Source organism: Triturus cristatus, chromosome 5_1 (assembly GCF_964204655.1).
Source record: "Triturus cristatus chromosome 5_1, aTriCri1.1, whole genome shotgun sequence".
Classification (NCBI taxonomy): Eukaryota; Metazoa; Chordata; class Amphibia; order Caudata; family Salamandridae; genus Triturus; species Triturus cristatus.
This window is the reverse complement of record NC_140587.1, coordinates 364886861-364912605: the sequence shown is the minus strand read 5'-3', so window position 1 is coordinate 364912605 and position 25745 is coordinate 364886861. Positions and strand designations below refer to the sequence as shown.

General features: G+C 44.5%; 1 protein-coding gene across 2 annotated transcripts in view; it reads left to right on the top strand.

Moving 5' to 3' along the window:
• The window catches only part of LOC146830894 (fibrocystin-L-like), a 1907335-nt gene that overhangs the window by 160347 nt on the left and 1721243 nt on the right, over positions 1 to 25745 (top strand). The window lies entirely within an intron of this gene.

Sequence of the window (25745 nt, the reverse complement as noted above, 5' to 3'; positions counted from 1 at the left end):
TTAATTTTTAAAAGCTCGGTCGGGCCGAATAAGTTAAAATTAACCTTGTCCCATACTATATCATCCAGTATAGGAACTGCTGTAATGTCCACTGATGAGAAGTCTCTTTGTTCATGATGTGATGATGGATGTGGCTTCAGTAGGATGTTGACCTTTTGGGCTGTGGAACTTTGTTGAAGATAGTGTCCATTAGTAAGCATACTAAAAGTTAGTACTAAGCCTAGCCAGAAAAGAAAAAACAATATCCCAGAAATTACCCAGAGTTCAATCAAAGGTGATACCAGGTATGTCTTCTGAAGAAAGAGAAGGAAGTTGTTTAATTGTTGCTTGAATGGTGTTTTGGCTGGCGTCATTTCTAGCTTGCTTGGATCCAGAGAAAACGTACCAAAGTTCATGAAATAGCCAGAAGCAGTTCGATCAATTATAGGAATTGCATCGGGATTAGCTGAAATCGCTTTTTACTCTTGACGAGGCACGTTGATGTAGATTTCTGTATTTGGTTTAATTGCAACTTGGCTATTGCTTTGAGCTTGATTTTGAAGCTCGGGTTCAAGAGGAACGAGTTCCATAGCGTTGTTGCTTAGTGCTTTATTCCGTACAGGTGGCACTTCAAACGTGAGGAGTCTTTCTATTTGAACTTCTTGGATTGTAGCGAGTGGAGGGCGTCTGCTACAGCGGAGTCCAAGAGGCCTACTATTCATTCTCGCCCTTATAGTGTGCTTTGATTACGTCGATTGAGACAAATCTTTTCTCCTTTTTCCCGGCAAGAGACGGCAGAAATACAGTTCTTGTTCCTTGTACTGCAAGGACTGGTACAGGTGTTCTGTATGAAGGTCCAAATTCCTTTTTGTCCGCAATTTTCTCTCTGACCAGATCCCCAACTTTTGGGATCCAGACAAGTCTTGCTGTGACTGCCTTGACTTCCCCAGTGGTGGTATGCTTTAGATGGACATTGCTTTGTTTTGTCCTGGATTCATTTAGATCCTGTAAAACAGCCAAATGATCATGAATATCAAATGATTTTTCATCAACCACTGCACCTTCACAATCAAGATCAGATACCCACATTTGTGTCCAAAGAGGACCTCATACGGTATGACACCTCCTATAGAGTTTCTTGACTGGTTGTTTAATGCCCGCTGTACCCCATAAAGGTGTGTGACCCAACTACCGCCCTTGCCTAATACCCTAGCTGTAAAGATTGCTTTAAGTCCCGGTTTTTCCTCTCCACAACCAAATTTCCCTCAGGATGGTATGGAGAGGAGTACTGCAATGCTACGCCCATTCCTTCCATGGTCTCTTTGTAAGCCCGAGAGCTAAACGCAGGGCCGCGGTCAGAATGTAACTTGCTAACTGCATATGTGCTGATAAAGACTATCAAATCTTTGCTAACAGCTCGAGCGTCAGCCGGGTGCTGAGGGCATACCCATAGGAATCTCGAGCAGGAGTCTACTGCAAACATGATATATTTGTAAGCCCCGTCCGTTTGTAAGGGGCCGCAGTGGTCCAAGCACACACATGCAAGAGGTTTGTCTGATTTTGGTCATTGGCGTCTGTGCCGGTCTTGCTACAGTGGAGCCTTTCATCTGCTGGCAGATATCGCAATTCAAGACATAGTCTTTAGTTTGCTTAGTTAACCCTGGCCACCAATAGCGGTTTCAGTAAAGAAATAGTTGCTGTAACGCCTGTGTGCGCAGAGCCCAAACCCTCGTATGCAGCTAGTATTAAACCTTGCCTACGATCCATATTTGGTATTACTCTATCCCCCACTCCAGGAATTTGAGCATATGGAATATTTTGTGCATCTAACTTGTAGGAGTATTTGAGTGGACATTTTTTAGGTACTGTTGTGCTGCCTTTGCGTGAAGCGATGACAGCTACCATAATATCTCAGTCTATTCTTGTTTTTGAACAAGTGAGTGCAGCTAAGGAAGCCGTGCGGCTTCAACAGCCAATGAATTCCCCGCAACATGAATGCCATCACGTTGATGACTCAGTGTATAGATCACGTGAGTCCTTTGTAGCTCGGATTACAACTCTGCTACTTGTTCCCATAACATTGTATGCTTAATTGTGCCACCTTTCACATCCTTAAACCCGTTTTGTTCCCAATGATGCAAATATTTATTGTACGACTGTACACAGTAAAAGGAATCACACACGATTAGTGTGGGGAATTCGTGATCTGTATTTACAAGTGCCAGTATTAGTGATTTTAACTCTTCCAACTGAGCCGTGCAGTCTCCTAAAGATTGCGTTTTTGTGCAACTAGGATGGAACTTGCCATCACGCATGCAACCTTTAACAATAGCACACGCTGAGCTGTATTGCTTCTCACTTCCTATGGCCAGTTGCGCAGATCCGTCAGTATAAATAATATATTCCTACTGATCGAGAGGCAAGATTTCATTTGGTAGAGGATATTCTTGTTCGTATTGCAGGAAAGCTTGTTTTTTTATGCTTGTATCAAATCTGTATTCAACGTCTGTTGCAGTAGGAGAATTAGCTCATTGTATCCATCTGTGGCGTAACGCTTTCGCATTTGGAATGCTGGCCTTTGTAACAGCTTCTAAAGCCGGTACCGGGGTTATGACAATAATGCGTTTCCCCTGAGCCAGTGCTCTTTCTCTTGCTACAGCCGTCTGAACAGCTGTCAGGATTTTTTCTGTTGAAGTGAAATGCATTTCTGCATTTGTGTACAGGTGTGATTTGTATGCGATTGGTATTGTTTCTCCTTCATTGAACGTTAAGTGTATCTGCATTGACCCGCAATTATACGGATCACCAAGTGGCGTACATTTACGTGTGTTTGTAAATGTTTAGAAGCTATCCTGTCTTCCTGGAGTGAATTAAGAATATTAGTATGTTCTGGTGTCCAATAGAAAGGTTTTACCCTAATCTAAACTGTTTGTTCTGATGAAATTTAGGAATCCCAGAATTGATAGTACATTTTTTAATGATTTGGGAGGCTGGACCAGGACACACTGCCAGCCTTTTCCCTTCACTAGACAGCTCATATCCCAAAAATAGAGTGGGCTATTTTTGATTTTTTAAAGTTAAATTTGTAGCCCTCAGTGGCAAATCCCATAATAATGGTGCTTACCCTGGTCAAGTGCCTCTCCAAGTAGTCATCCACATAGGACAATGCTTCTTCATCAAAATTTTTAAGTAACTCTGTTACCCTTGCTGAAAATACCCCGGGGCTATTCTTATACCCTTGGGGTAGTCGACAAAATTGTCTGGAACCCTAACGCACTGAATGCGGTCAAATACTTGCTTTCAGGCGCTATATTTTGGCAGAAAAATCCATTTGAGATATCAAGTGTTGTTTTGTATTTTTTGCGCACAATGTTATTCATTAAAGCAGCACTATGTGCATTTTGGACAGCAAATATCTTTGTGCAGGAGTTTAAATGTCTGTAATCTAAAACAAGACGATACATATTGTCGGGTTTAGAGCAGGAAACAAAGGATTGTTCATTTGAGAGGTATATTTTTCAATGACCCCCTAGTATTCAAGTTGATCTAAGAATTCCCTGACCTGTTTTTTAGGTTCTTGCTTTATTGGGTATTGCCTCTGAGCATTAGGTGTAACCTTTAATGGGATAACATGATAGGTTGAATCCTCATTCCACCCAGCGTGATTTTTGTACAATGCTGGAGCTTGGGCTACTGCCCTTTCCCGTGCATATGTATGTTTAAGGTGAACGGGAACATGATCGGAAAATGCAGGAAAAATGCTACTTTCTCCCCTGGGGCACTCTATTACGAATGCTGGCGGCCAATCTTGTTCTGCTACCAGGATGTCATAACCAGATGATAAGTTCTTCCAAAAAAGACCTTTTACTTTCCTGGGCTTGTCCCCCTCCATCCGGAGTGTTATTTCATGTAACTTATGTGGGACGCTCACCCTGGTGTCTGGTGTTTCCACCGTGATGTAATCATTTAAGTCCGCTGTCACCAGAAATTCCTCCAGATTCTGGTGAGCTATTGTTACTTCTGCCGCACTGTCTAGCATCGTCAGAGCCCATTTCCCATTCAGAAGTTGTGTCCTCAGAATTCTGGCCATGTCTGATTTTCGGACCAGCAACTTTCTTTTTCCTAAATTGAGGTTTTGATTTTGGCTTACATTCTTTTTTAGCAGTAAAGTCTTGAACGCGCTGCTTGTCTCTAGACTGTGTGCGCTTCTCTTTATGTTATGACTGTCCTTCTCTTTCGGAGCTTTTCTTAGAGCCCTGAAAGGAACGAGAGGAATGTGCATCAGTATCCTGCTACCCCTCAGGTTTCCTAATATTATCCCTATTCCTAAGGTTGTACCTCTTTTCAGAGGGCTCCTGTGGCAGAGACCTGCCTCGGGACTGAGATCTCTTGTTTTTAAAACTTAGTTTTTTACTATCCCACTTCTTTTTAGAAGTAGGTGTCTGCTTAGAAGTGTCCTTTTTGGGACTTCCCAGTAGTTGAGGTTTTAAAGCTTTCCCCCCCAAACTATCCCTGCCTAATTCTGCATACACAGTTTCAATCATTCAGTTTGGAAGTTCGTTCTCCTGTTCTAATGGAGAGAACTCCCGTAGGTGTTGGCAGATTGCCACTGATGCTGCTTCCCCTTTAATGTTAGCTAGTATTATGGCTGATACCTGGTCGTAGTTATTTAATAACTTCATCCCTAAGTTTAGAGCAGACTCTGCTCCGTACTCATTTTTTATTTGTCTTAATACATCTGGTATCACTGCTAATGAAGGAATACCATGAGTTCTGGTATATATGGCAGCAAAGACTGTACCCCAAGATGTACAATCCTCTAATTGTGGTGTAATCCCCATGGGCAAGCAGATTGTTAACATTCTGTGTTTTTCAAATTGTGTTGTATTTGGGAATACTACTTCTAACTGGGTTATTTTCTGAGTTACCCAGAAAGGAATGTGTTCATGTTTAGTGGGCAATTTACCCATTACCGCGTGTAATGTTTGTGGAGTAATTTTAGTACCTGTCCCCTATGTAGGAGCTGCATTTGGTGTAATTACTGTTGGTTGGACCGCAAGTGTCCTCATAACAAATTGTGTCATGTTTCTTAAAGTTTTATCAGCTCTTTGTCCTGAACAAGCAATTCATCATTTGGCATTGCGTCAATGTCAGGATGTGGTGCATGGGTTGATAATATCGGCCATGTTGCTCCTGGTCTTCCTAAAGGATCAAGTCTTGTTCTTTTTCTTGAGTGGGGTAGAGCGCCAATAAACCAGAAAATATGTTCCTGGTAGGTAAGCGGAATTTTGATTTCCTCAAACGGAGTGTAGGCCACTGGGTCTTCTTCAAGTGTGTAATAATGAAAAGTTTTAGTTACAGCATTTGCTGCTGGGAATGTAACCCATGAATAGAACACCTTTGTTCGGAAATCTTTGTGTGCCTCTGTCAAGAATATTACTACACCTCCTCTGGGCAGTAACCCATGTTTGATGAGTTTAACTGTCAATGTGTGTCCTACATTGGCTGCAATATGTATTGCATCGGCACCTTCCTTGTCTTCTGACTATGTCAGTGGGTCAAACTCTCTGTTTACTGTAGTCATTGTGTTTAAGACACTGAATAACTGTCCAAGGAAATTAAGATACAGTGTTTTGAACAATTTCGGGAAAAATGTCCTTCAAGCTTGATTAACCAACAGCAAATAAATAGGATTATTTGCCTACTCAGCTGTGGCAGACTTTTCTGCCCACCCACTCCAGACGTCTCTATTTTTTGTGAGTAGGGGTCTCTGAGAATAAGCACAACTGCGCTACTCAGATTCTACTGTTAAATAAGTACCAAACCAAATGTTGGTGACGCCATGTAGTGTAGTTCCTATATTACCCCTACAGGACCAGTGCTTTTGGATAACATACACTGTGGGTGTGCCGGTAGACTGATTCTGTGCACCCCCACCGCGTATTTTAGCCTTGTTTGCATTAGCTAGCTCACAGTGCCACTAGAATATCCTTTTATCAGAGAGATTATTTATTTATTTATTTATGAAGCTTGTAAAGCGCACGGCGACCCCCAGAGGGGCTGTCCCGGCGCTGTAGACTGCAGACTTTGAAAGAGAGGCAATTTTAAGGGATGGTGAACAGCCAGGTTTTCAATTTATTACGAAAAAGAGATTCTGAAGGAATAAACCTAAGATCTAGTGGTAGGCTGTTCCAGAGTTTAGCCGTCATTACGGTGAATGCTCTACCGCCCATTCTGGAGCGGCGAAAGCGAGGAACAGTAAGGAGACGTAGGTTGTTTGACCGCAAGGATCTGACCGATTGGGATAGCACAAGTCTCTTTCTCAAGTAACCCGGGCCTGACCCATTAAGGGCCTGAAAAGCAAGAGTCAGCATCTTGAACTGAATGCGACGGGAGATGGGAAGCCAGTGTAACTTCTTACGGTAGGATGCAACCGACTGATGGTAGGGGATATTACCTATCAGTCTCGCCGCCGCATTCTGAACGATTTGAAGACGTTCAATTTGGTACAAGGGGGCACCGGCATAGAGATTGTTGGCATAATCCAGATGTGACGTAATCAGGGCGTGGATGACAGTTCTACGGGCATCCAAAGGAAGATACGTAAAGATCTTTCTAATCATACGCAGTTTCCCGAAGCAGGCTGCCGTGACCTTATTAATTTGAGCTTTACAGGAAAGAGCGTTTTCGAATTGAAAGCCCAGATTACCAGCTGTTTGGACAGGAGTGGGAGGGGGGTTAAGCACAGTCGGCCACCACAGAGTGGCAGGTAGAGTAGTTTTCTGATTAAAAAATAAGACCTCCGTCTTATCGGTGTTGAGCCTGAGATTATTAGAAGTCATCCAGGAGCATATATTGCCAAGACAATGGCGAAAACTGGCAAAGCTGGAGTCAGAGTGATCTCTAAAGGAAAACATAAGCTGAGTATCATCAGCATAAGAGATCACTCTGACCCCCCAGAACTCCACCACCTCAGCCAAAGGGGCAAGATACACGTTGAAAAACAGAGGGCTCAGCGCAGAGCCCTGAGGCACACCACAGAGGAGGGGTTTACCCTCTGATTCGAACGGTTTGAGAAGAACCTTCTGAGTTCGTCCTGTAAGAAAGGAGGCAATCCAAGATAGAGCGGCGCCACCCAATCCAATCTGCCTCAGACGATCCAATAGAATTTCGTGGGACACCGTATCAAAAGCAGCGGATAGGTCGAGGAGGACCAACATGGCCTCCTCGCCCCTATCCACACACTCCCGGATCGTCTCAGAGACCTCTAATAGGGCAGTCTTAGTACTAAAACCAGTTCTAAATCCTGACTGTGAGTCATGAAGCAGTGAATTGGCTTTTAAATAATCTGCCAATTGTAACTGCACAGCCTTTTCCAGGACTTTCGCCGGTTTGGGGAGGAGAGAGATGGGGCGATAATTGCAAAATTGCGCCGGGTCCGCATCCACTTTCTTCAGAATGGGGACTAACATGGCCTCCTTCCAAACAGTCGGGAACTGGCCCGTGCGCAATGATGAATTCCAAATAGAGAGAAATGGTCTGACCAACAGGGGAGCCAGGTTGCCCATGACCTTAGCAGGGACTGGGTCTAGAGGGTAGCCAGACTTGCACTGGGTAAGCAGATTAAGTGCAGACTCAGTAGTAAGCTCTTTAAAAGCCACCAATCACGATCTCGCAGAGTCACTGGCACAGGAGATATGGGAGGTCAGCACTGTAGGAAAAGAAGATGTAATGTTGTCAATTTTGTCTTGAAAGTACACCGACAAACCATTACATAAAGCCTGGCTAGAGGAATTCTGAGGCACCATAGCGGGGGGCTTAACAAAGTCCTTTACAATATCGAAGAGAGTTTTAGAGAAGTTATCTGCATTCTTGATTTGTAGAGCAAAGAAATCTCTCATCGTGGATTTTTTTAATTTTAAAAAGTTTTTTAAAGCAGACTTGTAGATAGTTTTAGCTTCTAGAACATAAGTTTGCCGCCATTTACGTTCTAATTTTTTGCAGCGACTCTTTTCCTCACGTAGGGCAGGGGAGAACCACGGGGCAGAAGGTCAAGATCTAGCGGAGGTGATAAGTTGTAGGGGTGCGATGGCGTCGATGGCAAGCAGTAGAGCAGAATTGAGCTGAGCCACGCTTGCGTCAATATCTTTAGACAGTGAGTCTGGTTGATATGAGAAAAAGGGGCCTAAGGCAGTACAGGTAACTTTATGCCATTTTCTCCCGTACTCCCTACCAAGCACCACCGGACCAGGTGCCGAGGGAAGCGTGAGGTCAAAAGGGAGAAAGTAGTGGTCTGACCAGGTGAGAGGGAGGGAGGGATGTACTGTAATACCAGGATGGTTAGAGAATATTAGATCAAGAGTATGGCCCGCTACGTGAGTCGGGCCCTGAACTAATTGGGTCAGGTTTAAGCCCTGCAAAGTGTCTAATTGTTGAGTAGCCTGGGAGCAGGAAGAGTTTTCAGCATGTAGGTTGAAATCACCAAGCACTATAAAGTGCGGATGTTTAAGGGAAAGATCCGCTATCTGGTATACCAGTAGCGTAAGGGAGGGGGCTGAAGCGTTGGGGGGGTTATACACTAAAATACCAGCTAAAATAACAGCAGCCGAGTCTGAAATGGTGAAGTACATGGCTTCAATCAGCCCAATATTCGTAAGTTTCCTGATGGTCAGACGGAGATGAGATTTCAATATAATAGCAAGACCTCCTCCAGTTTTACCACCCTCTCGATTAATGCCCATTAAGAGATAGACAGGGGGAGTAGCTAGATGAATATCAGGTTTGGAAGTGTCTTTTATCCAGGACTCGGTAAGGAACAGGATATCCCAAGCATGGGTAACAAGAGATGTCCAAATCTCGCTTGCATGGCGAGGGAGAGAGCGGCAGCTGACCAAGCCAGCCCTCAGCGTCAGGGGGTGAGTAGGACGCTTGGTCGGGTTGGAAAGAGGAAGGGCACTTTTTCTCAAAGGGGGTAGTACCAGATCACAGTGAAGGCATGTAAAAGGGCGACCCTCCAGCTTGCACGGAGAGCAGCGGTAGGTCGGCATACACGTACCTGCTCTCATCTGAAGGAGCTGCTCTCTAGACCAGCAGAGAGGGCTAACCTCAGAGCGACAGGCAGGGGAACTGGCCCTGGACACGGGCCAGGTGCGGACGGGCGCAGACGGGCTTGCCTTAGGCGCGCCTTCGGCGCACCATCGGCGCGCCTGCTGCGCCCGCCCGCTGTGCGGACGGGAAGTCCATCTATTTTTATACATAGAGAGGAGGGTGGGAGGCGTCCAAGAGCTGGACCGCTACCCTGCCTTCCCCTAAGATGGCGGCGGCTATCCTCTGCGTGCCGGCGTCAGCGCCTGAAATCGGCTGCGCCGGTGGCCAATAGAGTGTGGGGACCCTTGAGGCAATGTAAGTCTCACATGCAAGGATCGAGGTAAATTAAAACAGCACAGTTCAAATATATACAATTTTTAAAAGCAATTACCAGCCAAACGTGCACTGAGTAACGTGGAGAAAAGTAGAGAACGCCCCCGGCTTCTGCCTCAGGGGAAAGTGAGCATTAGTCTAAAGGCAGGCAGGAAAAGAGCCCTTAAGTAGCGGGGGAGGGCGGGAGGCGTCCAAGAGCTGGACCGCTACCCTGCCTTCCCCTAAGATGGCGGCGGCTATCCTCTGCGTGCCGGCGTCAGTGCCTGAAATCGGCTGCGCCGGTGGCCAATAGAGTGTGGGGACCCTTGAGGCGATGTAAATCTCACATGCAAGGATCGAGGTAAATTAAAACAGCACAGTTCAAATAAATACAATTTTTAAAAGCAATTACCAGCCAAACGTGCACTGAGTAACGTGGAGAAAAGTAGAGAACGCCCCCGGCTTCCGCCTCAGGGGAAAGTGAGATTAGTTTTTGGCAATCTTAGAACATACCAACCCTGATTCCTCAGACTCGTGGAAACAATATACTACTTTTCACCCAGTCACTCGTGCAAGCTCATTTGCTCTCAGAGAGATACACGGAAGAAACAGTCGAGCGTGTTGACAATAAGAGTTTATTGCACCGTTGTTCTTCTAGTGTAAAATATATGTGCTGCTACAACTGTTACACAGTAGCAGAGATATAGGATCAGAAGTACAGTGAATAAAAAGGAATCGTACAGTTCGACCATTTTGCAATAGTCATGAACATATGCATGAATATAAAAGGCATTTATAAAATAAAGTGCATACTCCTACGAAGTCTGTCTAGATGTACCTAAGTGTATCTAGCATGGGAGTAGGTGTGAAAGAGCTAATAAGCCTAGGAGCCAAGAATACCGCTAGGATTTAGTCGAACCCCATTACCTGAATAATGAGAGTGTGGGACCTCGTCCTGGTCTCGAGTTGGACACCCCGCAAGGGATGTTTAGACCACTGTCAACTGGAGTGACTGCATGCAGGAGCCTCAGCGTCTCTGGTCAGTGTATTGGCCTTGAAGTCTCCGTTCCCACCAACTACTGACAGCAAGAAGTGCTGTATTTATACAGAGTCCCTTTGTCACTTGTGCGTGTGTTAGCCATTGTTTAGTATGAGGATGACATGTAAAATAAACCTTGTGCATAGATAGGAGGAAGGTGAAGTATACCCCCTGGGTAGTATCCTCATAAATTATTCATATGTGCTAAGGATTATGTCCTAGCAGTATTGAGTGGAAAAAACCCTCCCTCTGCATGGAACTAGGTGAAAGGTTTAGTCCATCAAAGGCGTTCTGTCCTTATAAGGCGTTATGTCTCTAAAAGGCTTGTTTATGTGAAATGTAGGGGAGATGATGTAGGTGAAAGGGTACGATGTTCCCTGGACCTAGAGTACCCATATGAAACATTACAACATGTCTCTCTCTCTGCGACTGAATGATGGAGTGGAACTGAGAAGATTTGTGAACCTGTATGAGAAGCTACCAGGTCTTTAAGCTAGCATCTTCAGATGCACAGCACTTGTCAGAATACATGTAAAAGTAGACACATTCCTGAGTCATGAGAACACGCAGACCTTTAAACTTGACAGAGTGCACTTCCCATTGCAAGCAGACACATACATTTATACGGCCTACTTCAAGTGTACCTTTCCAGAGACTCATATGAAGTTACTTATTCACTAATCCCTCTGCCAACATGCTCAGAATGTTGTGGCTGTCGAAACATAAAACAGGAACCCTTCTCATGTCACCATTCTAAGTCTCACCATGTTTCTGAAGGCATCAATGTATTGTCTGTGCCTTTTCCTAGTGACCTAAAACATGAAAAGAAACCTAGAAATAGTAGGATACCTGTGTTTCACACTGCACCTAGAAATAGTAGGATACCTGTGTTTCACACTGCATGCTCTCTAAATTTGTGTAGTAGAAGGTTTATGTATTCTTTTCTGGTCATAATACAGGGCAAGTGGGTATTGAACTGTCTATTTGAGGGGCTCTGTGACACCTACTTAGGTTAGACCTGTCTGCCTCTGCGACCAAATGATTTGGGGACCTGTATGAGAAGCTACCAGGTTTTTAATCTAGCATCCTATTGGTGAATCAGTGGGTTTATGAGTGACTGTATAGATGACTCAGTGGGTGCATGACTGACTGTAAAAGTGAATGATTAGGTGTTTCAGTAAATGTATGGGTGAGTAGTTGTGTGAATGTGTGTATGTGTCAGTTAATGTCTAAGTGGGTGTGTGAGTGTGTTAGTCGGTATGTGAATGGCTATATGGGTGATTGATTGGTTGCCTGACTATGTCTATGGTTGTCTGGGTATCTGTGTGTTTGGGTGAAGAGGTGTGTATGGCTTAGTAAGTGGGTGAGTCTGGCTGTATGGGGTACTGATGCGTGTGTAGAAAATATGAGTGAGTGAGTGTTTGAATGGCTGTGTTTGTGATTGAGTGCATGTGTCAGCATGGGTGAGTAACTGAGTATGTGAAAGGCAGAATATGTGAGCGACGGGGTTAATGAGTGACTGTATTCGAGTGAGTGAATATGAGAGTTGCTATATAGATGAGTGCATGCTTCTGTCAGTGACTAACTGAGAATGTATTCCTATTTGTATGAGTAAGTAAGTGTGTGTGTATGTAACTGTTTGGGTAAGTGGCTGCATGACTGACTGTATGGGTAAATGTCTAGGTGTGTGAGTAGTTGTATGGGTGACTCACTCAGTGTGACAGCGCCTGTATGCCTGTACGAGTGGATATGTCAATGGCTGTATCAGTAAGTGAGTGGGCCTATGAGTGGCAGTATGGGTGAGCGAGTGTATGTGTGTATAGATCAATGAATCAGTGAGTGAGTGTGTAAGTACTGGTATGGCTCTGTGAACGGGTTTGTGAATGGTTGCGTGGGAGAGGCAGTGGGTATATAAAAGAATCTACAGTGGTGTGAGTGGGTGCATCAGAGATGCTATGGATGATATAATCAGTGATATTTGAGATGTCATGAGTGATATAATCAGTGATGTCACTGATCATGTCATGAGTGATATAATATATGAGGTCATAAGCAGTGCATTGTGGGGTCGCGAGTTACCTCAGCTAACCATAACGGCTGAATTTCTCTGGTTTTGTACGAGTGAAGTGTCAGACTAACTATAACGTCCCTCTAACCTTTGTTTTTTTCAGTGAATAGCTAAGGTTTTTTAAATGCTAATTTCTAACTATAACATCCCTGAAATCTGTAGTTTTTTCAGTGAATTTCTAAGGTTTTTCAACTAGAAGTCGTGTTTCCAGAGTGGTGGAGAAAGGGGGCTGTGCCTCCTACCAGCACTCAGGAATTCCACTGTGTAGGACTTACAGGAGCGACCAGGCGGGCTTCTTGGCACCCAAGGCCCCTCAGGAGTAAAGTAGACTCCATCCCCCAACCAGTAGTGCACCAGGAGGTGCGTTTGCAGAGTGGTGGTGAAAGGAGGCCTCACCTCCGAAGACCTCTTAGCAATCCCACTGTGTGGGGCTTACTGGAGGTAACAGGAGGGATAGCTTAAAAGAAAAGAAAAAAAAAAAGGGAGGGGGCGCGCCCCCACTCTGGAGGCCGATTGCAGCCATGGTGGACCCAATCCCCAGGGCTAGGCCTTTGCTTATTTACATTTTTTAAAAGGGGAGAGGGGCCACACGTTTGGCTCCCCTCCTCAGGCCGATTTTGGCCCCAGTGACCCCCATCCCCTGAGGCCCAACCAATTTAGTTTTTAATGTGTTTTTAAGGGAGGATGTCTGAGCGGCCCTCCTCCCTGGCAATTTTTGGCCCCGGGGACCACATCCCTCGGGCATGGCCATCTCTAAAGTGACCGCGGGGGGAGCCTACGGGAGCCGTTATGGCTTTTAATGAGTACATTTTGCTTTTTACCCCCAGGGAGCTGAATGTCAGCAAAGTGACCTCGCTTTGAACAAGCAAGCTCAAAGTGCTCTCGCTTGTTCAAAATGAGCACTCTGTTTGCTATGGGATGGCGGGAGTAGTGCTCCCGTCATCCCATAGCAAACTGCAATGCTTCACGGAGGGCACACCGGGACATTGCTGTAGCCCTCCCCAAGGCCATTGAGGGCTCCACCAGGGGGGCTGCATGGCCCCACTCCAACATGTTTAAAGCCCCAGGGAGGTGGTGGTCCACAGGGCCGGGGGTCTACAACAGACCCTTACACTTTCTTAATTGGTGCCCCTTGGAGGTGGTGGTCCAATTGGGATCAAGCCCGCACACTTCATTTTAAAAAATAGCCCCAGGGAGCTGGTGGTCCCCGGGGCTGTGGGGGGGCAGGAGCTCCCTCACACCTTTTTTAAAAAAAATAAAGCCCCAGGGAGGTGGGGGTCTGTGGGGCTGCAGGGGGGCCATGCGCCACCCACATTTAATGATTATACCTGGGGAGGTGGTGGTCTCCGGTGCTGCAGGGACTACGATGGACCCCCTCATATCTATTTCCAATTGCCCCCGGGACCTAGCCCACCCAAGGGCTTAAAAAAATGTGAAGCGCGGAAGACTGCACTTTTGTTTTTTCAAAAATGTTCACCAGGATTTGCACACACTGCACAACTCCCAACGATTTTTTTAAAAAATATATATGTTTTTTTACAGGCCTAGGGTGTCAGGGTGTCTGTACCCTGCCCACTTTTCTTGTTTTTTTTAACATTTTGTGACCTTTTTCCTTGTGACTTGGTGCAACCAAGTCACAAGATGGCTGCCAACACTTCCTGGTTGGAACTGTTGGCAGCCAATCAGATCACAGACTCGAGATCGGGAGGGTTTGTGGATCCTCCGCGGCCATATTTGTATATCTGAGAAATGTTTAAATTTCTCAGGAACTACTCAACGGATTTACACCATTTAACAAAAAGAGTGCTTTCTGAACCAAGAGCTAACTTTTTGCCAAATTTGCTGCAATTCCGTTCAGCAGTTTGGGCTGGAGCCGTGTCTAAATTTTCCTATAGATTAACATGGAGAAAAAGCATTTTGGGACCCCCATTTTTCTCGGCCCCCGCTTGACGGATTGTAATGTAGTTCCTATTTCCCTAATAGGCTCTGTGCATTGAAATAATGTACCCTATAGCTTTTGCATTGGACTGAGGTCAGTATGCCCCTATCGAGTATATTAAACTTAATTACTTTGTGCCAGCTAACTCAGAGGCCACTAGAAACTCCTTGTAAACAAGAAGAGACTAGTTTCTGGCAACCGCATAAACATGACAACTTTGTTTCCCTTTAGAATCGGAACACTCTCAGAATCGTGGTAACAACAGATAACAGTTTCACTCAGCTGATCGTGCATGCTTAGTTTCTTCAGAGTTACACAGAACGATTAGACGGGCGTTTCAATAAAAGGATTTCTTGAACAGTCTTGTTTCTCGTGTAAGAGATATGAGCTGTTAAAATCGTAAGACAGTATGCGAGATATATTATGTACAGCGTAAGCAGTAGAAAGAAATAATACTGCACTAGCATTATCTTTTAGCTATGACATATATATTCATATACATAAATAACACAAGCTAAAAATGTGAGTATTCATAAGATGCTTCTCAAACTAGTTCTACCCCAGTGTACCTAACCTAAGTGTATACAAGGTAAGAAGTAGGTGATGTATTCTATAGGCGGTCTAATAGATAGATTGCTATAGTCTGGTATGGTATGCCAAGTCTGGTATGCCAAGAGTCCCTCTAGGTTCTAGTCAGCTCCATACCTTGAGAATGAGAGAGGTGGGAATCTCTTTACGGGTCTCGAACTGGACGCTGTATTCTCTGCGAGCAGGTGTGACAGCGTCTCTTGTCAGTGCGTCAGGCCGGGACACGGGCTCCTCTAAATTCAAGGTCTCCTCCTACTTACTTGGGGAACGGAAGGTATATTTATACCTGGTAGGTGCCTTGGAATGTTAGCATTGACGTAAAGCCGGGCTGAAGAAGATGCCAGGAATGAACCCTTAAGGAATACGAGTTCATGCATAATAAATGAGTTCTTTTTTTTTTTTCCTCATTCTGCAATAGTTTGTGTAAGGAGTTATCAGGGACCCCGCCTTTCTCTTTACGACCCTTCACAACCCCATTTTTCCAAGGCCCGGCTGGGGTGTTTCCCTTTGTTTGTTGGTAGGGGTCCCTTTATTTCTTTTCCAATTTCAATAAATATTTCCGGAGGGGAGTGAACTAGCCTTCATTGCTACTCTGGCAGACCTTCTACCTATTTATTTATTGCCATTGCGTAATCATAGGACGGATCATGTTTTCAGGAAAAGTACAGTTACTTTTTAGGTTGATTGAAATTTTTCCCAAATTTCCCAGAAGTTATATTTCTTACCCGGATTCTCCCTTCTATCCAATTTGTATATTCTATGTATAGAGGTCAGCCATTCCCAATGTGTAGGTGATACAGGGCTTACCCATTTGATACATATTTCCCTTCTAGCCAATAGAATTAACACGAAAAGCAAGTTCTCTTGTTTCTTAGTTAGCTTAATTAGACATTCCGACTGGTCAACCCCAAATATTACAAGATCATTACTTACATCAGTTGGTCTTTCTAGTAACGTGTCGAGAGTATTACCCACATCTTGCCAGAATTATTCGAGCTGGGGGCGCTGCCGGAACATATGTAGGTCGTCCGCTTTCTCCTTACCACATTTTGGGCAATGCTTTGTTTTTGCCCCACTGAACTTTGACAAGCTCTTCGGAGTCCAGTAGGCTCTATGAGTGGTAAACAATTTATATCTCCTTAATACGGCAGATTCTACAATAGACCAACATTTTTCCATAGATACTCCCCAGATTTTTTTCGCGTCCAGTGACGGCAGGTCTCTCCCCCAGATCTCTTCCGGAATTAAGCATTCTTCCTCGCCAGCTGATATTAGGGCCCAGTACCATCGTGAAATCTCTTTTCTTAAGGGCGCAATTTCCTGCATCTCCGTCTCTATTGCGGTATTTTCTTTCTTGCTTTCTGTTAGAGTTTTTACCCAGCTAGTAAGTTGGTAGAATTTGAATTTCGATAGAGAGGAATTTGTTATTGTTTCCAGATGGTCATATTCAATAATATTATTTTCTGACATCAGTTGACCCCATTTTAATACTCCGGATATTTTCAACGGGACAGCAAGCCTGTCTTTAAGATATTCCGGGGTTCCTGGCGAATCCCATATGGGAGCAAATTCACTGTAGTATGGTATCTTCAGAGTATTTCTGATATGATACCATCATTTTGCAGCTGACTTAAGGACCTTCAATTTCAGTGACCTTCTCTTCCAGTCATTACTTGTATGTAAGCGGGGTAGTACTCATAATCTTTTAATAAGGCCCTCATATACTTAAATTGGAAGGCCCTATATTATTCTAATATGTCCGGGCTAGCTATTCCCCCCTTGTTATTTCTTCCTTCTGAGTTTTTTCCATGCTATTCTTATTCCTTTTGATGACCAAATAAAACTGTTTAGTTCCCCTTGTAACTTCTTTATTGATTCCCTCTTAAATTTGAATGGGATTGTACTAAAAATATAGGTAAATCTAGGTAAAATTGACATTTTTATTATATTCGATTTCCCCAGAAAAGTAAATGGAAGACCCCCCCCATACTTTATGTAGTTTCTTGACCTCAGCACTACTTTTGTTAAAGTTTATCTGGACTATTTTATCCAGGTCTTTGACCAACTCTATGCCCATCTTATTTTTTCCTTGACCAAGTGATTGCTGCTACGAGTATTCCATTCCATAATTTCTGTTTTTTCCTGATTAATCAGGTATCCGGATACTTTCCCAAAATTATTCAAGGTTTCTCCTATGGTGTTAATCGACCCCTCCAGATCATTCGTGAAGATCATCAAATCATCTGCGTAGAGGGCTACCTTTTTCTCCCACCCTTGATAAGAGAAAGGGGATATTCCCAGGTTGTTTCTAAGATTATATGCAAGGGGTTCGATATATAGATCAAAGAGCAGGGGAGACAGGGGACAACCCTGTCTCGTACCTCTCTTGATCTCTATATTTTCTGTAAGATTGCCATTGATTAGTATCTTGGCCCTTGGGTCTCTATATAGCCTCTTCACCATTCCTTGACAATTTTCTCCCAATTTATATTTAACCAAGACACTATTTAAAAACAACCAATTCACTCTATCGAATGCCTTGGCTGCGTCGAAGGTGATTATGGAAAGGGGCATCTTTCCCTGTACGGCGAGATCTATTGTTCCAATCAGTTCATGGGTCAGGTCTTGAATCTGTCTACCTTTCACAAACCCCTTCTGATCGTTGTCGATTAGGGCTCCTGCTACCTTCCCTAATCTCTTTGCCATGATCTGTGTAAAAATATTATAATCACAATTCAGTAAAGATATAGGGCGATACGACTCACATTTTCCCGGGTTCTTCCCTGGTTTTAATAAAACGTTAATTACCGCATCATTCCATGAGTCTGGGAATTCTCCCTTCTCTTCAAAGATGTTATTTAACAGATCTGTAAGGGGGGAACCAAGGTTTCTCTTAGAATAATAAATAATTCATTAGGTAGAGCATCTGGTCCTGATGCCTTTCCTCTCTTTAAACCCCTAATGATGTCTTCAACTTCTTTATTTGTGATTCTGGCATTTAAATCTTCTTTTTCCTCCTGTGATAATATTGGAAGATCTAGACCATCTATATACTCTCAGAGTTGTTCATTTGTTGGTTTAATATCTTCGGTGTATAGGTCCACAAAAAATTTAACACATTCCTGCATAATCAAGGAGTCTTCAGAACTTGTTTAATCAGAATCCCCAAGTTGGATGTTTGCTATCTTATTTCTAGTCTGATCTGTTTTCATCTTCCATGCCAGCATCTTACTGCACCCTTCTCCATATTCATAATGGGACAGTTTGCTGGCCTCCCATTTCTCTCTCACAATATTCTCCAGTAGTTCTGCCAGAGCTTCCTTTTTTGTTGATCTTTCAGACTCCATTTTTTCCCTTTTAGATACTATCATTTCTGTTACTAATTGTATATCTAGTGATTTTATGGTCCCTTCAAGTTGACCAATTTCTTGTTTTGTTATTTTTTGATTTATGGGCCGCCAAACTTAACAACTTTCCTCTGATAACTGCCTTATAGGTGTCCCAGATAACTTGTATAGAGGTACTGTTTTTATTAGTTTGAAAGTATAGTTCTGTTTCTCTTGTAAGCACTTCTATATTTTGCGGATCTGCTAGAATTGTACGGTCCACTGTCCATCTTGTTTGAGTGGTGTTATGTTTCATTTGAAGTTTTAATAATACCACTGAGTGGTCGGATAAATGAGCCGGCAAGTGCTGTACCTTCTGAGTGCTGTCTATTAGGTTTCTATCTACTAAAAAAGAATCTATTCTAGACAACAAGTTTTTTTTTTTTTTTTGGAATGCAAAATCTTGCCTATTTTCTCCTTTCTCTTTCCAAATGTCTACCAAGCCCAGATCTTTTATACAGATCCCCAGCCATTTCCTAATTTTAATCAAATGTACTTCTCTTCTCTGGATGTGACGAGCCGTCTTGGGATCCAAGATTATGTTAAAGTTTCCTCCTATGATTATCGGGGAGGTCTCCGTTATAATTGAGTATACAATTTTTGTAAATGGTCTGGGTCGCCTGTATTAGGTCCATAGTAACCTGCAACAGTGTACTGTTTATTGGCTATTCTTGCTCTGGTTACCACCCATCGCCCTTTCCTGTCAACTTCCACCAACTCTATTCTTGCTTTAAGGGATTTCTTAAATAAAATAGCCACTCCTTCAATACAACAATTTTGATTTGTACAGGTGTAGGAGTCCACCCACCTCAAAGTTTTTATTATTTTTTCCCATTCATTTTCAAGAGGTGTGTTTCCTGTAGTATTAGGATTTCACTATCTATTGTTTTCAAATATTCAAATATTCTCCGTCTCCTACTTTTAGTTCTGAGGCCATTAACATTCCAAGATAATATATTAACTACTTTCGGGTCTTTCTTCATTATTTATTTCCTTTTGTATTCTGCTAAGCTGTGGGCCCCATTCTCCTTCATATTTCTTGAGGACTTTTCTATATTTTTTTCCCTATTTTGCTCCCCACCTTCGTGTTTACATTTTTTTATTTTCGTGTCTATTAAAACCCTCCACCCTGGGGAAGCCTCCCTTGTTTCCATTGGGCAGTATTAATAGCCCTCTTTGAGCTCCCTACTCGCCTCTTGATATTTTACTTTCTATTACTTTCTACTTTTTTTTTTTTCACCTTTGGTCTCTCATTTGTTCCAGAAAAAGTTCAACCTCTTTTGGCTCCCTGATATTATGCATTTTATTGCTCCACATTATCCTTAAGGCGGCAGGGAACTTCATTTGAACTGTAGCGCCAATGGATCTTAATTCCGGCATATGCTGTCCAAGCTCCCATTGTCTGTTTTGGGTTGCCTTAGAAATATCTGATCTTATTCTAAAAGACCATTCATCTTTGTTATAAGAGCCCTTTTTAGGGCCTCACTCAAAATCTTTTCCTTAAGGGTAAAGGTCTTAAAATGTATTAAGATTTTTCTCGGAGTTTTTTTCATCTTATTTTTGCCAAAAGGGTCTCAATGTACCCTCTGTATGTCCTCCATTAGCGCTGCTTCCTCTACCCAGGGGAAGTTCTCTTCAAGGAGTGCTACTATATATTTTTTGATATCATGTCCTTCTTGTCCCTCTGGTACATTTAAAATTCTTAAATTATTCCTCCTTGCTTGATTTTCTAAGGACTCTAGTTTTTCTTTCATGCTTTCTTCATTTGATTTCAGGACTTTAATCTCTTTCTGGTTTGATTCAACTTTTTTGGTCAGAACCTCTACTTCTACCTCTACTGCTGTTACTCTATCACCCAATACATTCAGCTTAGTGTCCAGCATATCTCAAGCCTCTTGTATTTTAGTTTGATTTGCTTCAGAGACTGCAAACTTTGTCCTCATTTCTTCCAGCATTCTCTACAGAATCTGATCAGTAGAGTTTTGGGGGGCCTCAGGGGGTTTTAAATGCTGTTCAGTACGATTTGCGTTTCCTACGCCGACCGTGTTTACCATTGTACTGGTAATTGCTGTTATGTTATTAATTACAGGCCGACTTACGATGTTATCTCTTGTAGTAGGCGTCTGTAGCGGCTCTGGCAATGAACCCCCCTCCATATTTTCCCTGATCTCCTTGCTATTACTCTTTCTGGTGTTTTCTGCACAGTCTTTTGGCGGGTAATTTCTGAGAAATTGGGGTTTGGTCAGTTGTTCTTGTTCCTGTTCTTGAACTTCAACTTGTGCCTTGAAGAATGATCTTAGGGAAGGGGTAATTTTGACTTTAGGAGCCAAAATCCCCCCGCTAGCCCTTTCTCGTTTATCTGTTTCCTTTTGGTTTTAGGAGCAGGTGCTGTAATATTAGGCTGCTTTTTAACCTTTCTCGTTGTACTTTGGGGGGCTATATTCTGTTTTGGGGCAGGAGTCAGAGTATTTTCTAAGAATTGTTTATTTCTTAGACAGTAACTCGTACGTAAATCCTGCTCCCTGCCTGCCGTTGTGGCTAATTTGGGGAAGCAGGAGGTGTTCGAAGACTCCCCCCACTCCTCTCCTGATGTAATAATGCCAGTTTCCCCTTCCCCCTTCTCTGTGTCAATACCACTTCCTTTGTTCATTCGCCCCCCCAGAACCTTCCAACCCGCTTACCCTAATCATGCAGAATGTTGCGTGGTCCTTAGGAGCCGCTGTACGCTTCCTCAGCGGTCCAACAGATACAACGGGTGCCGCTCGTGAAGTTCTCTGCAATGTTCTGGCCTCACTCCATTCAGGAAAGCAGGGAGGTTTGGTGTGAGCAGCGCTCACTCTGCTCACGCTGCCCCGGAAGGAGAACGAGATCCTAGCGACCACCCTCTTGCAGCTCCGCTGTGCTGCTGAGGCTTCCGCCCACAGACCAGCGAACGCACGCAATGCACCTCCAACAACTGACTCCGCACCCGACCCCGGCAGCACGGTAGGTTTGTCCTTGATTCTGGCGATGAATATCTCTGTCAGCATATCTTCTTGGCGCCTTTCATTATCTCTTATATGAGGCAGGAAGAACTATTTTCTGGAACATTTCGATGTCGAGTCGGTCATTTTCTCCGCTTGGCGAGTGTGGAGCTCCCGACTGGACAATCTAGCCGGCCGCCATCTACCCCCAGCTTGTGGCATAATAAATTAATTCTTGTAGAAATCAATAATCCTGTGCTAAGGTAACTCCCAAGAGCTTAAGGGTCTGGCTTCTAAGAACTTGTTGTGACGCTAGGGTGGACGGATGTAGGTGACCATGCTTGTATTTGGATAGCATGACTAATGCCTAAATAAGGACTGGGATCTTATGTCTATATAAGGGCAATGCGAATTGTGCCTATATAAGGACATGTTTCAGGAAAACCTATATACGGACACCTAAAGCGTAATACAACTTGATCACCCCGAACCTTTCAGCACAGCAGCTGAAGTGAGCGGCGCATTTCACTAAGATTCGTCCAAATGCGCCAAAGATATTAGCAAAAGAATAAACGCTTTTTTAATAGAAACAATGTCCGAACCATAACTACCAGTTGGTTATATCAAATTAACATTTAGTGCACAGTGAGTGTTATTTGATAATTCCCACATGTCGAAGTGATATGACTCTAGTCAACGAATGGATACGTTTCTGTAAAGTGGGAACCACGTTGGTCTAATTAAACTCATGTGCAGCATGTATATTTGCTGATAAGAGTAGGACGCTCCTTTTTAGTTGAAAAAGGATTCGTGAAAAGCAGAAATGCGTCCTGCTATTGAGTGCTGCTAAGCTCAATGAATTAGGTTCTCATACGACCAGAGCGTGTATTCTTTTCTGTATTTGGAGGACCGAGTCTGCACCCCCAGCCGTTAGGACATTATTTTGAAAATGATTTTTTTTATTATAACAAAACAAAATATGGTTCACAGTTTGCAAAATGTTTGTAAAATGTGTGTGAGTATTAAACAGATAAAAATTCAATAGAATGCGGAACCCAAAATTCTTGCCAAGGTGTTGGCTAATCGGCTGGTTGGCGTGGTGTGCGATCTGATTCACCAGGATCAATCCGGCTTTATCCCTCATCGCAACACTGCGCTCAACCTGCGGCGTTTGCATGGGGTGCTCGCGCGGGTCCCGTTCACACGAGAGCCGGCCATTTTGGCGTCCCTGGACGCCACTATGGCGTTTGACACGCTTGAGTGGCCATATATTTGGGCGACACTGGCGAAGTTTGGGTTTGGCCCGGGATTCATCGGTTGGGTGAAATTGTTGTATTCCGAGCCGCTGGCGCAGGTGGCGGTGAACGGTAGAGTGTCGGCTCCGTTTGAGCTGGGCAGGGGTACGCGGCAGGTCTGCCCGCTGTCGCCGCTCCTCTTCGCGCTTGCCTTGGAGCCCCTGGCGGAGTGGCTGCGGTGGGAACCTTCCATTCGTGGTCTCCGTTGGACCCCTGAGTATGAGGATCGCGTATCCCTTTACGCCGATGATATTCTTTTATACCTTGCTTCCCCGCGTAAATCGCTGATTGTATTGGTGGATGTCTTGCATTCCTTTGGCCGCAATTCTGGCCTAGTCATCAACTGGGCTAAATCCTGTGTGTATGTCCTCTCCGGGGAGACTCCTCTCCTACCGCGGGGCTGCCCTATCCAGGTCGCTCCGCAGGGATTTAAGTACCTGGGTATCTTTATTACCCTGGACGCTGAGGCCCGATATAAACAAAATTTGCACCCCCCCCTCCAGCGCCTGAAGGAGGATGTGGCGCGTTGGAGGCGCTTGCCGCTCTCATCGCTTGGCCGTGCGGCATTGTTTAAGATGATGTCACTGCCACGTTTCCTATATGCTTTACAGAACACGATGGATGTTGTCCCGGCGCGCTACTTTCACGAGGTGGAGAGTCTGCAGCGCCACCTATTCTGGGATGGGAGGCCGCGTATCGCCCTTGCGAAGCTGACACTCCCGTGGTATGACGGGGGGGTCGCCCTCCCAGACATCAAACGGTACTACTGGGCCTCCCAGCTGGCCGCGATAAACCACGGCCTTTACGGGCCCGCTCTAAACCCGGCCTTTGAGATGGATAAACTATTACTGCCGGGTGGTGACTATAATCGGGCGCTTTATTCTCGATCGCTCGACGCGCGTCTGACGGGCCCTACGCGGGTCATGGTACGGGTGTGGCACGTGGCAAACTTGGCGATGGGGTGGAAGGATCGATTGACCCGGGCGACGCCACTGTATGCCTCTGAGCGGCTGGGCTCCCTGTGGACCTCGAAGGGCTTTAAGAAGTGGGACATGATAGGCATCAGCAGGGTGGGCGATCTCTGGACGAGGGGGGGATTCAAAACGTTCGATGTGCTGCAGACGGAATTCCAATTGCAGGACAGGGAGTACTTTCGGTATCTACAGGTCCGTCACGCGCTGTGCTACGTATTCCCGGATGTTGCCTCCATCCCGGAGTACTCCCCTCTGGAAGATAGAGTGCTAGATGGGCATGTACCGGACGGCACGATCTCATTAATTTACAAAAAGCTCATCAATGATCGCTCGGGACTGCTGACTAGCCTTCGTGAGTCATGGGGGGCTGATGGACTGGAGCTGGATGACGAGGACTGGGTGTCTGCGGTGGCCTCCCCGAAAGAGGTGGCCATACCGGCTCGCCTTCGCTTCGTCCAGCTCAAGATACTCCATAGGGTCTATGTTACGGGGCCGAGTCTGATGCGTATGGGCTATGCCGTGGACGGGTTGTGTAAGCGTGGGTGTGGTTCTTTGGGGACCTTTCTCCATATTTTGTGGGAATGCCCGGAGGTGGCGCGATTCTGGCGTGGTGTGCATGCGGTTTTGCAGGCAGTCACGCATGTGCCGCTGCTGCCCGAGGCGAGGAGATGTCTCCTGAATGTGTGGGAGCCAACCGACTACTCGGTGCCGCAGACGTGGTGGGTGACTCTGGGATATATGGTTGCCAAGCGTGATATTGCGCAATTGTGGGGTTCCCAGAGGTTACCAACTGTCTCGGCGTGGAAGGACAACATGGATTGGTGTATGTTTCGGGAAAAGGTGGTGTATGTTGCGAGAGGTAAGCCTGGGAAATGGGTGAAAGTGTGGGGCCCCTGGAACGCCTACCGTGGGGGAATCTGTACCCCGCCGCTGACGCCTGATCCGTCACCGGCCCCGTCTCCTTAGCCTGCTTGTTTCCCTGGTTCTGGGCATTGAGTCCACTTTGTCTCCGTCCCGACCTATCCCCCCCCTGCTATTCCTGTGGATCGGTAGGGTCCCCCCCAGGGGAGCACATGCTGCTGTTTCGATTGTGGGTTGCCTTGTGGACTTGTTTTTTCGTTCTTTATATAAAAATGAAACCGTTGTGTGGGGTCCGGATGATGTGGCTGCCGACGCTTCTTTCAACTCCTGTGATCTCTCCTCTGCCGCAGCGTGTGATCTACTGTTTGTATTATATGCTCTTCCTGTTTGCTAGCGGCCGGCCTGAAGGTTGTAGGCCCATCTTTGTATATCTTTTGGATTCTGTAATAAACGGTTTCAAAAAAAAAAAAAACAATTCAATAGAAATTGTTTATTTGCCCAGTTAATGTATCTCTGATGTCAAAACATGACACCAGTAATCTTTTTTTGAGGTTTCATTACTCTTACAATGACTCATGAACATGTAGGGTGTGTAGAGCAACTGACCTCTTTGCTGAGACCTCTCACGGTGACGAATTTCTTGTTTAAAAAAAAAGCAAATTAATTTATTGTGTGAGAGTATGCAAGGTAGAATTAATTTACAATATATGTTGTGCGCAGACATTATTTTGAAACATATTGTTTTTATCATAACAGAACAGGATATGTCTCACAGTTTGCAAAATCTTTGTGAAATGTGTGCGAGTCTTAAACAAATACACATTCAAAATCTCATTTGAGATATCAATACATGTTAACGGCGATCTATTTTTCAGGTGTCATGACTCTTCGCAAAAGCCTCGCGGGTCACTTGCGAGATAGTAGAGTTGCAAATCTCATTGCAATCTATTGTATACAGTCAGCCGCTGCCCATGCAGGTACGAGCATTGGGCGGAGGGCTGGGTTGGGGGGATTCAACAGACGACCACAAGGGAAAATTAAATAAATAATTAACTTTCCTTCGTTATAGTCTGTCGAAATCGCCCCCTCCCACCCAGCCCCACCTCTCTTACCTGCACGGGCCATGGCTGTATACAGTTATTTATCATGTTTTAGTTATTATTTAATGCTAATCTAGAATAAAACAGTGAGTAAAAGATGGTTGGATATTTATTTATTTAATTTTATAATTTTTAAAATTATTTTAAGACAGGA